The sequence below is a fragment of the Triturus cristatus genome, chromosome 11, assembly GCF_964204655.1.
Source record: "Triturus cristatus chromosome 11, aTriCri1.1, whole genome shotgun sequence".
Lineage (NCBI taxonomy): Eukaryota > Metazoa > Chordata > Amphibia > Caudata > Salamandridae > Triturus > Triturus cristatus.
Window position 1 is genome coordinate 568,755,164 of NC_140594.1, and position 17,309 is coordinate 568,772,472.

Here is a 17,309-nt window from a genome sequence, read left to right on the forward strand (position 1 = left end):
ATTGCAGGTTGATTGTAAAGGTATATAATGCACTTCAAGAATCTGAGGATGGCCAATTAAATTTTCCTAATTTGTCTTTTTTTTTTATTTATGTCATATTTTGTACCTAAATTTGCTGTTAATACTTTAATACGCTACGTGTTATTGGATATACAGTTTTCCATTTAAGTTTACTATTACTCTCAGTGACCTGCCACAGCACTGTAAGAATTTGAGGGTGGCCAATTATATTTTCTTAATTTGTCATTTCTGCATTGATTTATGTCATATTTTGCACCTAAATTTGCTATTAATACTTTAATATGCTATGGGCCATATTCACAAGGAGCTATTGCCGAATTAACGGCACTTTATTGCAGCCAAAATCGTGATAAATTTACCTCCCCATTCACAAGCTGGTGCTAACAGCCCACAACACCAGTTTACCCGCAATAGCAGCCGCAAAAAAACATCGCCACGGAGGATCTCCGCAACTATCACTAATGAGATGCAGAGTGGTCGTTCCAGTGCTAAAACCCGCGACAACATCACACCTCAACATTCTCAACGACCAGACAGAACGGCGATAAAAACGCAAAACAGGCGATAAGGCGTGTTAGCACCAGGAAATCTACACCTGCTCTGACCTGGTGTTAAGTTGGACGGCAGCCAGCACCGCAAAAGGGAGACCAGCCCAGGGCCACATTTGAAGTGCAACAGATGCCATGGAGCCACCCATCATGTGGCCCGGACACCCAAGAGGGCCACAACACCCACCGACACCACCTGCCAACAAAGACATGCCACATCAGCTACACAAAAACATGTGCAAAATATTCTGCATGATGTCGCACAATCACAACAGTTCAAATGCATGTGTCGTCACAGAAATGAGCATCACACATTCACTTTCGAAGAAACAAATAAAACTTTATTAACATGAGCATCGAAATGAAATGAAGACACATGGCGGCTCCCCGCGGGACAGTCCATAGGTCACAGCCTGCAAGACAACAAACATGATATGAAGGTGTGTCCTGCGCACATCAAAGGACTAAGAGAGAGCGAAGGAGAGAGAGAAAGGAAGAGAGGGAGAGACAGAGAGAGAGAAGAATAGAGGGAGAGAGAGAGAGCAAGAGAGAGAGAGGAAGGGAGAGAGAAAGAGAAGAAGGGAGAAAGAGAGAAAGAGAGAGAGAGAGAGAAAAGGTGGGAGAGAGAGAGGGAGAGAGAGAGAGAACAAGGGAGAGAGAGAGAGAGAGAGAGAGAGAGACGCCCCTGCGCACCCAGGCCACACTGCTCACCTGCTGCCACCGGTGTGTCTCCAACCATGTGCCGGAATGTAGAGCAGTACACCAGGACACACATCTGAGTCAGAGCCGTCATCTGAAACAGAGTCCAGATACATGACTGGCACAGTACACACACTTGCACAAGACAACAGTGCCTGCCCGCCCATGCACACCCAGGCTGAGGCATCACAAAGGCACCTGCCGCCCACGGAGCATGCCCGTCCATGCACACCCAGGCCTCACTGCTCACCTTCCGCCACCCGCGTGTAGACTGGATGTCCCACCACGTGCCGCTGCAGGCCACTAGCCCGGGCCCGCGGACATGACACCCTCCACACCATGCAGCCACGCTCCGCAGGCCACAAGGTCTCACGTTTGGTGCTGGGTCATGAATACTCCATGGCAGAGGACATACCAGTGCACCCAGCAACATCGCAGGCTGCACACCCGCTCAGTTTTGATTTGTTCAGCATTACATACATCAATTGTGTGTCTTTTGCACACCTGATCAGGCCAATGGGTGCCACTAAGTCTATCTCCCGGAAGCGAGGCCACGTGGCGGTAGGCGTGCGCTGCCCGCTGGCTCTGGCCTACACTGCGGTCCAGCAGGGCTCACGAAACCTGAGTTGCCCGGACCACCAGGCATCATCGCAGGGTGCCCACCCACTCAGCAGCTTAAGGTGCCACTGACTCAGTGTGCACAAAGTCACCGTCCCGTGGCGGGATGCCTGTGCCTGCCGCAATGCGCCGGGTGCGACTAACCCAGTGCAAGCCCAGTCAGCGACACGTGGTGGTCAGCCTGTGCCGTACGCAGGCCTGGGTTACCACTAACCCTGTGTAAACCCAGTCAGCGCCACGTGGTGGTCGGCCCGTGCCGTATGAAAGGCTGGGGTTCCCACTAACCCTGTGCGCAAAAAAACTCTTGGGCCCTTCATGATTGGGAACCGTGGCGTCCGTCATCCAGTCGCCACGGGCAGAGAAGAATGTGAGGTCGTCGGCCCCTTATGTCTGTGATGCCTGTGCCGGATGGGTGTGGTGTGCGTGCAAACCTGCCCTGAGGGAGTGGCTGTGACATGCTCACAACTAGACCAGTGACCTGCACACCACCAGCGAGTACGCCTGCAACGGCAATGATGGCCCCCCCTCTTAGCGTAAGTGGAGTGGTCTGGCCTGCCGTACGCCGGACCGGCGCAGGGCTTGCCACAATGACACGTGGGCCCTGGGCGTGGTTCAGTCCATCTCCAGACATGGAAGTGAGTGATGCGTGTGTCCCTGTTGTAGTGTCCATGGAACCCGGTACACAAAATGCAATGTAGCACCCTCTGACTGGCATCCCACAGGATGAGCATCATTGACGCATGAGGAATCACTGCCCCTACATTCATCCACACATGCATACATGACTGATGAAAAACGTGACACAGCAGTGCGTCAATGGATGTTTATTGCACATCCAGTGCAGTTATGCAGCTGGAGCGGTTCAGGGCAATGCCCAGCACACTACACAACATGGGCCCGTGGAGGGCCAGCCGGAGTCTATCCGGGGATGAAAAGTCCTGCTGAAGGGAAGGGTACAGTCCGCAGCCTGGTCGCTGTGTCATTGTTCACCAATCCAGAAGTGGCAGTCCATGTCGCTGTCCAAGGTGAGTGCATCGGAGTGTGTCTTGGGTCAGTTTAAGGTCATGAGGCCATGTGTGGCATCAAGCAGAAACAGGCCAGGTGGTGGTAATGAATGCTAGTGCCTGGTCCTTCTGACCACAGTCCCATCCGCGTCTTTGTCCCGGGGTGTGTGCCTTGCCCCACCTGTGGGTGTTGCAGAACCGGCTACCGCACTGTGTGCTACTGACACATCAGGGACCTGAGTGGATCCGGCTGCCGCACTGGGTGGCACTGACACACCAGGGGGCGGGGATGTGGATGGTGTGGGGGTAGCAGCATTCATCTGCGCTACGCCTTGTGGCGGCAATGCCATGGTGGAGGTCAGTAGGGCATGATAGATCCCAGCTACATTTCGATGATGTTCAGCGATGGTTGCCATCCTTTCCACCTCTATCCGCACCATGTCCTCCATGAGCCTCCGTATGTGTGCCAGCTCACTGCTGGCATCGCTGGAGCCACTCTGAGCGGACAGGTGTCCTCTCTGCGTCATGACTCCAGTGATGTCAGCGAGGGCTCGTTGGAGACCATGGGGCAGACATAGACACCCAAGGATGGCGTCCAGTTTGGCAGCCATGATGCCGAAGTCCACCCGCACCTGCTCAGCTGTCTCCATCTGGCCCTCCAGCACACAGCGTTGGCAGGCCATGTGTTGTTCCTGGAGGTCTTGGGAGGGTGCCGGGGCTGTGGGTGCCTCCTGCTGGGTGGTTTGGGTGGGGTCTCATCAATGTAGCTGGGCTGCCCTGAGCCTGGATTGATGTGGCAGAGGAGGTCAATGATGTCTTGGATGTTGACTGCAGCAACGGCGTATCCCACTGGTGTCCTCCTGCGTCTTTATTGGTTAAATGTTAAGCTACTCCCTGTCATGTCCTAAGGATATTATCTGTCTTTGTATGGTCTTATGAGCTATGTTAATAAAATATTTATTTAAAAACAAATGATGTCTTGGATGGTTTGGGTGTCGATGCTGGCGTTGTCCTCCTCGTCATCCGTGAAGAGTGGCTGGGACTGCTCTGCAAGAGGTGTTGACGGTGCCCCTGCGATGTGAAGGGGAGATGGTGTATTACAATGTGTCCACATGTGTGTAGACGCATGGTACAGGTTGACATTCAGACAGCATGGCATTGTACATTGTGACAGTCTGTAGATTTGGGGGATGACCCAGAGTCATTGTGGGTGTGTACTGTGCCCTGCTTGATTGTGCATGTGTGCCTTTGTGCCAATCTCCACCCGTCCCCCCAGTACCTGTTGGTCACTCACCCTGTTGCGGTTGTGTTGTGTCCTGTCGAGCAGTGTCCGGTCCCCCGACTCCAGCCACAGTCTCCACACTGATGACTGTCGACACCAGCTCCTCCATATCAACCAGCTCCAGCTGTGTTAATGGGCCCCCACCTCCAGTCTGCATTGCTGCCTTCTGGTCGGCGAAGAGTTTCTCCTTGATCTTCCGCTTGATGTCATTCCATCGCCTCTTGACCTCATCCATTGTACTCTTGTGCTCTCCGACGGCATTCACCTTGTCGACGATGCCCGCCATATTGCAGTTTTGGTGCCCAGTGACACGTTGGAGGTGACGAAGAATTGTTGATGGTGTTCCATCACCTCTGTGACTATGATCCTGTTCGCCTGCGGACTGAATTTCGTCTTCCTTGTCTTCTTGTCCTTGCCCTTCCCTGTCCCCGAGGTCCCAGGCTGGTCTTCCGGAGTGCTTGTGGTGTTGCGCTCGTCCTCTGCACCTGCTCCGTCTGCCTCCATGGTGCTTGGGTGTAGGTCAGTTTGTGTGTGGGTGTTTTTTCTGCTTTTATGGGGATTTTTCCCACCCACCAGGTGTGTGTTGCAGGCCTGGCGTTGCTTATCGCTGATTTCCTCATCGTGCTTTGGCCCATCACAGGTTGTTTAGTGTTGTGGTTTGTGTTTTTTTCTCCATCAAGGTGGTTTTAGCGCAGACATTGTCCACGGTTTCGGCAGACTATCGCATTCTACCGCCTTGTTGTGAATCCCACGTTGTCACAGAGTTATTTTCCCGCGATGGGCTGCAATATTGAAAGCTACGTTACGCTACTCTTGCGGTAGTTATCACACTTTCTTGTGAATATACCCCCATGTGTTATTGGATATACATTTTTTCATTTAAGTTTACTATTACTCTCAGTGTCCTGCTAAAGGTTCATTTATGCTTCTGTACACAATAGTAGGTCTCTAGTTCTACTAAAAATGCTTTTAAATTTTCAGTAGCCTTTTTACCTGCACAATAAGGATTACAGATATTTGGTTGAGGTAAGGACAGAAAAAGAACTAACAACTGGTTAAAGTTTACCTTGAACTAATGTTAAGAAGACATAGTTTTTTAGGCCCTCTTTGTTGAAACAATATTTATCTGTTTGTGACTTTTTAAATTCTGTATTTTACACTTTTTATCATGGTTTTAACACGTTCTACCTATTTTATTTGCCACCTTGCACTTTATACAAATATTGTCTAATGCCAAATTGCTTTGTGTTTTTTATGGTCAAAAATGGGCCGAATAAAGATTAGTTGAATTGAATTGAACTGAATTAAATTGAATTGACAGTTTTCTCTGTGTGAGCATATGTCAGAAGGCGCATGGCATCAACTTAGTTAGATATTTTTGGCTGTAGTGAGAAATATAGAGGATCCCATAGAATTCTGAAATCTGTTTACATTTTATAAAGATAGTGCTACCAGAGATTAAAATTAACTATTCATTGTAATTTTGAATGATTTTTTATTGTTTATAAAAGAAATGATACACTTTACCGTCATTGTCTGTACATATCAGATACAGCACCAGAAACATGCTTAGAAGCATAAGGAGAAGACATCAGCTATATCTGTAACGGTGTATGCTGGCTTATTTTCAGCACATTGTCATGTAAAGCATTCTAAGAGATAACAAACAAAACAAAGATTCAAGAGATCAGAGGAAGGAATTATAAAGAAAAGAAAGTAGCAGTCGACATGTTCAGCAGTGATGTAAAGCAACTTTCTTAATTAGGTATTGTTAGAAATGGGGTTTCCGGTTGGCGAGAGTATGCACCTAACCCAGAAAGAACCCACCACTCTAGTCAGGGCAAGTAAGTTACACATCAAAAATAACCTGTGCTGACCCTCTGGTAGCTTGGCACAGAGCAGGCAGGCTTAACATCAGAGGCAATGTGTAAAGTGTTTGTGCACCACACTTACATGAAAACACAATGAAAACACCACAAAAAGAGACTCCACACAGAATTATGTACAAATATATGTTATATTATGCATAACATATGACCAAAACGACATGTATCTAATAGGTACTCAATGAATAATGCAGATTTGTTAGGGTAAATCACATAAGTCATGCAACAAAAGACAAGGTTCATATGCTGCAGACAACATGTTTGGAGAAATGCACAAATCATATTAGAGGGATGTAGCACATCAGTATTTTCTCAGTTTTGCAATTTTCACGTATCCTGATGGATACAGCAATACATTCTGGCATAACTATCACTTTGAATGCATTTACCCCCTATGAACTTTCACCAGCAATGTAGTCATTCTAAGAGCAGATCACTCCTGGTATACTGCTAAAGTGGTGAGCCCTTTTGGCAGTACATGCAGGCAAAGCGCCTGCCCACTTCTGAGTGGCTCTTCGGTAACTTCAGCAACGATCCTCCCTGCTGCTATCAGCCTCTAGACTTCTCCGGTGCAGGAGCAGATCACGCAGAGCGTCACATGTCCTGGTGAGGCTTTTTATGGTTGAAAAGGTTTCCCTCCTGACTATACAATGGTCAACCAAAGCACCCACTAGGCTGGTGGCGCTGCAGCGTGGTTGACTTCACAAAGAAGGGAAATCCTAGGGGCCCACATCGCCGTTCCAGGGGCGGGCTTTCAGGAACGCTCCCCTGATGTTACCTAGTAAATTAGGCCACCTGCTTTGCAGAATGGAGACTCACTCTCCCCAGCCTCAGGCGCCGCTCGCAGGTTTGTGGTCCACGACCCCCATGCTTGCACTGCTGGCGGGCTGGACAGCGCACTGCACTGGGGAAACTTGTAGCACCCTGCACACACTGATCTCCTCAGCGGAACATGGGGATGGAATGAAGCCCTGCACATAATCCGCTCCCATAAAGTAGAACACCTCTACATAAAGGGGCACAGAAGGCATAATTGCCTCTACATCCAAAGGGAAACACCAAAGTGCCTTCACATGGGAACTCACAGCGGGTTGAGCCCACGGCACTCAGGCCGTGCTGCAATTCCTGACAATGTAGATCGTGGCATGTCAAGGTCTTTTTACGTCCCAGGGACCTTGGGAAGAACAGGGTGAAAGCCAACATGCCCTGGAGAGTACTGGGGGCACAACAAGAGCAGGCAGGCAGGCAGGCAGCAGGCCAGCACATAATGATTAATTGCAGAGTTGCAGTCTCTCCAGCAGCCCAGGAGGCAGCAGGCCAGCACAATCAAAGTAAGTAGTCCAAATGGCAGTTCCTCCTGGCAGCATAGAAGTTCTCCGGCAATGTGCTGTATGTAGAGCCAGAATCGTCTGGTTACATGTCCACGCAGTATCTACAAACATGGGGTCAGAGCCCCTGTACTTATACTAAAAAATGTCTTTGAACAAAGAGCGACTTCAAAGGAACCCTTAGAAGTGCGCAACAATCCATTTCAACCCAACCCTGGCTCCAGACATCGGTAGGGTCTAAATCAACCATTTGTGTTAGGGCAGGACAAAACCTATACAAATGTAAAGTGTGAACTATCTCTCTCTCTCACAGCCCAGGAAGACCATCAGTATGCAGATGAATGCTGGTCTAACTAACCCCTGTCACACCAAGACATTCCTGTGTTGTGGCTGTCTGAAAAGTATGCACAAAGTACAGCTGTCACCCTAGCTCAGAGGTGTATTGGAGTCAGGCTGCAAAGCACAAAGTGTCAGAGGCACAGAGAAATGTCCTCTTTCTAAAAGTGAAAGAGTCAATGGCGGTAACCCTGTGTCCCTCAGAACCTGGGCATGCATACAATAAACTACAAATGGTTCTGTCGGGTAGAACAATTGCTTTAAACTCATGTGGTACCAAATCTAATACATTTCTTGGTAGATTTCAGGATGGAACATCAATGACAAGGAATATTTGACATAAAAGTAGATTTTTACTTTATATCTCTGTAAATCATTTATGGCTGTCAACATTCAAAAAGCATCAAATGACATCAGTGACAACAAACTGAGTGAATAAAGTGACACAGTGACGTAGGTGACTAGGGGCCAGGTGTAGGTAATCCTGAAATACCGAGTCCTTAATAGCGATTTTTACCGAAACGCTATTAAGAACTTGGTATTAGAGATGCACGTAATAATTCGGTAAAAATTACCGAATCGGTAATGAGCGGTAAAAAACAGCGATTCGGAAAGAATCGGCAAAAAATAAATACCGATTCCGCATTACCGATCCGTTATCAAGGATTCCTTAATACCGATTCGGTAATTAGCGAATCAGTAATTTAAAAAATCGGTAATTGTCGAATCAGCCAATCCTGTGCATCCTCATCACCTCCCAAACAGGAAGTGGCCACACCCATGCAGCTGCACTGATCCAGAAGCTGTTTGTGAGGCAGGGAGCACAGCAAACAAGCCAGGACCAACTCTACTAACTATTTGCTGACAACACTGAGCAACTATGGACAACCAGGAGAGGGAGAAGGATGCAGCTGAAAGAAAGAGGAAGTACAAATTCAGCGAGAGGGAGCTGGAGGTCCTTATTGAGGATGTCACTAAGGACCACGACAAACTTTTTGGGAAATAGTCTCTGCACGTGCCTGAATCCCAGAAAAGGCAGATCTGGGTGGTCATACAAGAAAAAATAAATGCCATTGGAGTAACTCAGCGCTCCATTGAGGAACTCAAAAAACGCTGGTATGACCTGAGGAAGCGTGCTAAGGAGAGGCTGGCAGAGAGGAAGAAGCAAGCCACCCGTACAGGTGGAGGGAGAAACACAGCACCTGCACCAACTGCTCTGGATCTCCTGGTCGAGTCCACCCTCCAGCCGGAGAATGTGAGTGGGATTGGGGATGCAGACAGCTCAGCCAGAGCTGGCAACAAACAAGGTAAGACGCATGCACTGCTTGCTGTGCCCCCATTCCCCAATGAGGCATTGTGAATCCCGCTCCAGTACATGTTTTACTAAAAACCAGCAATGCATTATGGGAGATGTAGTAAGAAGTAACACATGTCAGAACAGTCAGTCCACTGAACCCAAAGGCATGTGACACACATCAGCAATTAGCAAGCAGAGGACAGTCTGATTGATTGGCAGGCATGAAATTTAATATTACACAAATTCTGCCAGATAAGTGAGCAAATGTACATTCTGTCTTTACAGGCGAGCCAGCGCGCAGGGCTGCAGAGGGGAGCAAAGGAAAGGCACCCAGGACAGAGAGGACACAAGAGGAGGAGGTCCTGTCACCAGCAGGGCACACCACCCCCCACCACCACCACCACCACCACCACCACCATCACCATCACCACCACCACCACCATCACCATCACCACCACCACCACCATCACCATCACCACCACCACCACCGCCACCATCAACGCCACCAGCACCGAGAGCCAGGAGGCATGCAGTAGCTAGCCTCCAGCAGATGGAGGGGTCCGAGGAGGACAGCATAGGAGGACAACAGTCCACGGTGGCTGAGGATGCCAACGGTGCAGGCTCACAGTCCCCCACAGAGCGCGCCCACACACGTGCCAGGCGCCGCAGGGCAAGTGCAGCCAGTCCAGCTTCACAGGGCGATGATGAGAGTGTGTTCGCCGGTCTTGAGGGGAACAGACTAAAGGTGCAGCGCCTGCAAGGCAAAGCCATAAGGTCAGTCCAGCGGCAGATGGTACAGATGAATGGGCACATGCAGCGAATAGAGAAAGGCATCTGTTCCATGAAAAATACTGTGGCTGAGGGCATGAGGGACATGCCCAAGGCAGTGAGGCTGCTTTGCAGCAAATTGGATGAGGCCCGTTTGGCAAGGTGCAGGGAGAGGCAGAAACTTGACAACTACACCAAGGCGGTGAACCGCCTCTCCACTGCCACCTCTCTGCTCTGCAAGTGCTCGGTGGCCATAGGCCACTGCAGCCGTGATGTGGCAAGATGGCTGGTCACAGTGACCAGTGCACTAGAAGTGCTACAGACCAACCAGGTAGCCACTGCAGGTGATGGGGGGACAGTGAAGAGGCTACTAGCCGCAGTAGCATCACGCCACCTATCACAGAGTCCAGGAGGCGCAGTGAACGGCACAGCGCTGCCACAGGACAGACTGGCAGTGAGGACCGTGTGCCAAAGGAACGCAGCAATGCAGCGCGTGGGCGCAGGAAGTAATGCCAGCCATCACATGGTTTACCGAAATGGGTGGTGTAACCCGTTTTGGTTTTGGAAAGTGCATTTATATTAGGCCTGGCATGTGACCCCCTTCATGTTGTGGTGGTGTGCTATGATAATTAAACACCGTCACTCACTTACAGTAACTGGCTATGTCTCCTTACTTACTCAGAAATAGTTGCGTGTTATCTCAGCCCATCTGTGTCTCCCATCTGGTGCTACTGCCACACCTGCTGTGCTCTGGCTGTGGACAGTCCTCACCCTCGTCCTCAGAGTCAGTTAGTTCCACTGCTGTTCCCTTCTTAGTGGCAAGGTTGTGCAGCATGGCACATGTTGCTATTATTTTCCACCAGATGATGGGGCGGTACTGACGTGCACCTCCACTTTTGTGGAGGCAACGGAACCTGCTTTTTAGAAGTCCAAAGGTGCGCTCCACAACGTTGCGCGTGCTTTTATGTGCCACATTGTATCTTCTCTCACTTGGTGTGGAAGGGTTGAGGTAAGGAGTTAGGATAAATGCCCCCACGGCATATGCGCTGTCACCTAAATGGGAAAGGAAGTGCCATTAATAAGAGTCACAAACACATTCATCCAAGGTATACATCAGGGTGTGTCACATTGATTTACCTAGCAGGTATCCTTCTCCAAATTCACCCCCAGCCAGACGTGTGTAGATCCCATTGTTCCTGAATATGTAGTCATGGGTACTCCCTGGGAATTTGGCCACGATGTCAGTGATGATGTTGTCCGCATCGCATATCACCTGCACGTTGATGGAATGCATGGATTTGCGGTTGCGGTATATGTATTCTGTAGCTGCAGGTGGGCAGATTGGTATGTGGGTCCCATCAATGCACCCTATTACATGTGGGAACTGTGCCTTTTGGTAGAAATCCAGCCTTGTCTTCTGCAGTTCCGCCTGTGTGCTGGGGAAGCGTATGTAGTGATGCATTCTCTGCATCATGACATCCGAGAAGGAGTTGAAGAACCGGGACAGGCTACTCTGTGACACACCACCTGCCACAGCTATCACCCCCTGGTAAATTCCTGATGCAAGTAGGTGCAGGCTACAGAGCACCTGAACATGTGTTGGTATGGCGTGCGCCCTTGGTGTCTGATGCTCCAGGAGTGGGTGCAGGTCCCGTATCAGGTCTAGGATGGTTTGGGGGTGTAGCCTGTACCTCTCATGTATTTCAGCCTCAGTCATTTGGAACAGTGTAACACACAGTCTGTACACGCGCTCCTCCCGTCTCCAGATCCTCAGTCCTGCTGCTCGCAAACGTAGCTGCCTTGCTATCACGTAGAGGGCCGCCATTGTGTTCACAGTGTTGCATTTTAGGACTGTTTATATAAAGTGCACCTGATTACCACCTGCTTTTAGTCAGTGGTAATTAGTGACTCTTAAATAGGGGTTGGCGGAATTAGCGAAAGTGCCTTTCGCAAAATATCGCAAAACGGCACAAAATCTCCGCGATCTCGCGATATTTCGCGTGATCGCGGAGATTAGTGCTTCCGGTTGGGGTTTAATTTTTGTGACAGGAGCATCGTGCCAGAATGAATCCTGCCCTGCATATTTACCCAAGAAGATGCCACCGTTTTGTGCAATACCTCCACTCAACTCGAGTACTTTCTACTGGCTAATCAGTAAGTGCTACCTCGTTGGGTAAATGTATAGTGCTTTTCCTACACTACAGCTGCGTAAAGGGCCAGAAGAGTTGTCTCCAGTGGCAATGTGTGTGTGTAACATTGCCACGGCGCCGACGGCCCTGGGGTCCCTCGAGTCAGGTGTCCATCATAGTGGGGGAAAGAGCGGGAAGACGTTGCCCACCGCTGGTGTGTGTGGCGGGGCTTCCATGCAGTTCACATGCCGCTTGTTTATAAAGGGCCAGAGACCGATCAGAGCAGCAGACGAGGAGACAGAACCTCCTGGCGTCAGGAACTACAAGGGGATTGCGCTCGAGAAAGTCATGGCTGCACAGAGCTGCATCAAAGATCACAGCTAATTTTTGACGGTAGATATGGGGAGAAAAGCACACCTGCCCAGCCTCGACCTAGCTCCCGAATGTTTTGTGCTGATTAATGCGTTACCATACATGCCAACATTTCAGAAGAGCAAAGTGGGAGATTTAAACAAAAAAATCAGGAGAATGGGGCCTTCAATCGGGTTTCTGTCATGTATAGACTTTGGAAGTGTGCTGCTGCAGGATCGGACATTTGAAAGCAAATTCAAGTGTTTTTTTTTAATTACCTTTCAGAAGCATGGCGCGCAATGGCAGAGAAAGAGGGGGATGCAAGAGTTGTGCACTGGCCTGGCAGGTTGCAGTCAGTGTATACAGCCCCCCCCTCCCCCGTCAGCCCGGGCTCAAACAGCTTCCGGGCACACACAGAGCTGCCGCCCCCCCCCCCTCCTCCCAGTACTTCACAGACCATTCGCTTGTTAATAAGGCTTTGTTGGTTTTTCACCTCTTCTAGACCTCCTGCATCGCCATTCTGACTATTGCTGGAAGAATTAGCACGTTACACAATACCAAGCCCTGTCTGCTGAAACCCCGAGGAATCAGGTTTTTGCTTGCAGGAATCGGGAGGCGGGAGACTAGCCTTGAAATCAGTAGCCTCCCGCCTGAATCGGGAGTTTGGCATGTCTGCGTTACTGAATTTGAGCTTCAACTCGGGCCCCTGCTTTATTTATATCTGTAAGTGCTTCCTGTTGAGGTTTAATTTTTGTGACAGGAAAGGACTACTCAAGTGCCAAGGCGACAATTTCCGTTCCCTTGCGGATCGCGGAAATTTCGACATTTTTGCGTTCTGCGCGGAACGCGAAAATGTCGAATTGTCGCAATTTCCGCGAGCGGAACAGAAATTGACGCCCACCCCTACTCTTAAATACCGAAAATTCGAAAATTCGGCATTACCGATTTTTGGTACATCGCATCTGCGATTATTTAAGGATTTCTTATTTACCGATTCGGTATTTAGGGGTTTCGGTGTCTGCTAATCGCTGAATAAGGAATTGGTAACTAGTTTCCCTTATTTTGACCGATTCCTTATTTTTCGATGGCGTTCGGTATTCCCTACATCACACATGGCTAAATACTGGTCGGTAACGCAGATATTTAACGAATTTAACGAATTTCGGCGTTACCGACCGGTATTGAGCCACCTACATCTGGCCCTAGGTGAAGTTTATACATAAGTAATACGAGAAATACAACTATGTACACAATATACAAAAGACAACTGCAAGATGGAGACTGTCCTTTTCAATTCTTAATATAGTGCCTCCGGTGCACATTAAGTAGCCTTTTTGATTCTTGGAGCCAGGAGACCTAATGGACATAGACCGAAAAGTACATCAACGTTTCGACACAGGGTGACAGAGAAAGGACAAGAATGGGCTGTATTTAAGGCAATATGGCATGTTCCTGTCCTTTCCTTTGCACTGGCACCCTTCTGTCAGCTTAGCGCCAAGGCAGACCATGGTGCAAGGGTGCCTGTGTTGTATGCAGGATTGTGTTTGTGCAGGAAGGGGCACCTACCTGCACACAAAAAATCATGGGAGGCATATTATAAATTGAGATATTTGTCCCCGTTACTCCTCCCCTGGGAAGGTGTAAGATATTGGAGTATCCCCAGATGTACAAGTTCTTGTAAATCTGGGAATGTGTCAAAATCCATGGGAGTTGCATGGGAACACCCACACAACACCCATGGAAGGCATTCCCAGGGCAGAGTAACACAATGCAGCAATTTGTGATGGGTTGTGTTACTCCAGATTTTTTAAGCCACTCGGAGCCACATGAAGTGGCTTTGTGTCTCTTCAAAAATCTGACTTAGAGATTTGCGTCACACATGTACCACACTGCGTGGTGCAAACGTGACGAAACCTTCTCATAAATCCTTCTCATAAATATGTCCTTAAGTGTCTTTTGAGAAGAATTCAGTTGGTGTAGCAATCACAGCTTTCTCAAATATATTAGATAAATCTCCATACATATATTAGGTAGCAATCAACAAGAATTGTATTGTTTTAAGGTGGATGAAGTCGGTGAAAGATGTCTATAGGCTCAGTTTGGGAAGAAACTTGAGGGATAGTCCACGTCATTTAGTAGTTTTAAATTTAAAAAAAGAAATAAGAAGCCAACGTGTAAGGAAACAGGCCATTAGTTGTGTGGCCTGCTTAAGTAATGGGTCCACATTTGCCTCCTCTGGGAACCAAACACCCCATTGTAATGCTTGACTGTCTTAGGGTAGCAGGGCAGAACAGTCCAAGGTGTACGCAAGGGAGGTGGTGGGGGCTAGTAATCGCCATTTCCTGGCACACAATAATAGCACTAAATAAATGATTGCCCAGTCTGTGCTTTTTCTTTTGAAAAAGGAAAAGTGCATTTATTACATACACATTACCCAATACTATGCAGTAATTTACAAATATACATAAGGTAAGGCTGGTGGAAATACCTTTTGATGACATTGCGTAATCCCCTCTGATGCCCAAAAAGGGGTCAGATTCAACAAACCACATATCAAAAATCATCATCCTAGGAGGAAATGCAGTAATGAAATATAACCATGTGTAGATGCACTTATCACTGATGATAAAGCATATGTACTTTGATCACGAGTTGCTGTGAACATCATTATTTCAGTAAAGCTTTTACAAGAAAAATATGCATTTTTCATGGGGCTGTGTGCATTTGATATACTTGCAGCTTTGGAAAAGCAATATTAGAAATAGCCCCTGCACATCATGTACTCTTTTTAGACACCTTTAGGCCAAAGTAATTAAAGCCTTAGACTTCACCTCTAGAGGACATTGCACTCCCAACTGAAGAGCACATGCTCCGGCCTAGGAAGGAAAATTGGAAACAAATCTTGGAGGTGGCTTTCTCTTCATAAACCCTGTAAACCTAGGGTCAATAGTTAAAAAAAACTTATTTTGGGGCCTCTTTTGGGGAAGTTGCAACATTCCTGCAACATCCCCATGCTATTTTCTAGGTTTTTGGTGGTGACCCCCGTCGTCCAGAGGCCACTACAAGCAACAGAAATGGGTGGGTCAGTTTCAAGCCCCGCAGAAGCAGTGAATATTTTCTTAGTGGCCCTTCTGCTCTGCCACTGAGAGTCATTGCATTTTGTGAAGTGGCAGCGTTCATTTTCTTTGTTTTCTCTCGGGGTGCCCTGTTCCATTTGGGGACCCCTGGGTGCCTCCTTTGTTGGGGGGTGGCAGGGAGCCCAACCCTGGTTGCCCCTGGCTGGCTTTCTGAATGAGCAGCACTTCTCCAGCTGCCTGCAGGAGCTGGCAACTTTGGTGCTGTCTCATGCGGTGGCTGGCCGACTACCCCAGACATGGGCACGGGTAGCAGGGGCAAGGCCACCACCAATGGGGGAGTGCGATGGCGATCCCCTCTCCTCCTTAGTTTCGGGGGCCGGGGATAGGGTCCTGTCCCTCCTTTTGACATAAACAGCCCAGGTGATGGAGTTCTCCAGACCAGCAGAGAGTCTGGGGAGGAGGCTCCACGCAGACACACAGCCCCAAGGGCAGGAATGAGCTGGTGGAGTGGGCCCCACACATGCCCTTCCCTGGGTAAAAATAGTGTAATGATCTTAGGAGCCAACCCCCTGGCCTGCCCCAGAGGGGGGGGGGTTAGCAGCCAGGCAGTGGAGCTCCACATGCTCTGTGATTGGTGGAGGTCAGGGGTCAAATAATTCTTCTGCAGATATCTCAGGCCTGTTGGGCCATTTTACTCCATCTTGGGCTCACGTTGCTCCTGGTGACAAGCCCTATCCTCCTAGAGCACTTTCATCAGGCCTCTTGGTCTCTGAGGTGGTGATCTGTGCAGGGGGCTAGCTCCACTGGCTCCCTGTGAGAGCCTTTGTCCTTTGCTTCCTCTGGAGCTTCAATCCTATGTGGCACAGAAGCCCAGTCTTTCCCCCAACTAGTCGTCAGAGGGAGGGGACCAGCTTACCTGGTCCTGGCAAGAGCCCCATTGGTCCTGGGGAAGTTAGAGTCCTTAGTACAAATGGCATCAGGGGATTCTTCCTTTTAATTGTCAATGGCTGCTGTCTCCAGGCCCAGTGTCTAGCAGAAAATCACTGCCATAAGAGCTCTCCACCGTGTACAAGACCTTTCAAGTAGGGGCAGCAGGTTCCAGAAGTGAGGCACATGTGGCCTATCCTGGGGTGCCACATTACCTCTCCACCCCAGTTTCAACCTTCCTGCACAGCCTGCTGGGAAATGCAAAAATGGTGTCATCCAAGAGTCACTACTCACATCTGCTCTGGGATCCTCATCTCCGCACATCGCTGACATTACTGCCAGGGCCTTTCCCCCCAAATCTTCAAAGGGAGCCCCCTCCTGGGTTTACTCCAGAGGTCTTGGCTCTCTACTTTGTTCAGTGGGTTTGCGCAGACCCATCCCTGGTACAGTGTGAAGGCTGATTGATTTCTGCAGAGCATTCCATCCCACCTCTTTCCTCCTCTGGAGCTGAGTGAAGCACTGTTAATTGCTCCCTTTTTGTGGGAAGGCCTTTGTTCCTGCCGCTGGAGAGAAATGCAATTGACTTGGTACAGCAGGGTGACAAAAGGCCTGGACTCTGATCGTGGAGTGATCTAGAGAAATATGACAATCCTGGATGACCCATAAGCTCTACAGATATCTTGTAGGAACTTGCAGAATTGATTTTCCCACACATGTTACACACCAATTCGAGGTGTCACTGGTCTCTGTAGGCCAAAGCGAAGCGAAGCTGCACTTTAAGGAAGCTCTCCCCTTAGGTGTATAATGGAGTGTCACTGCAGACAAGACAGTAAACCACACTGACTTTCCCTATGAGTGCACACTAACATTGTGAGGCCTAACCCAGGTCAATATTCAATCCTGCACAGTCCCCTCAGTGCTAGGCTACCTGAGCGTAGTTACCGGGCTGCGCACAACAGGAGTCTCCTACACACAGCCCTTACACATGTGTACACATGTGTGCTCACATTAAACCTACCAAGTTCCCCTTAGCTTTGC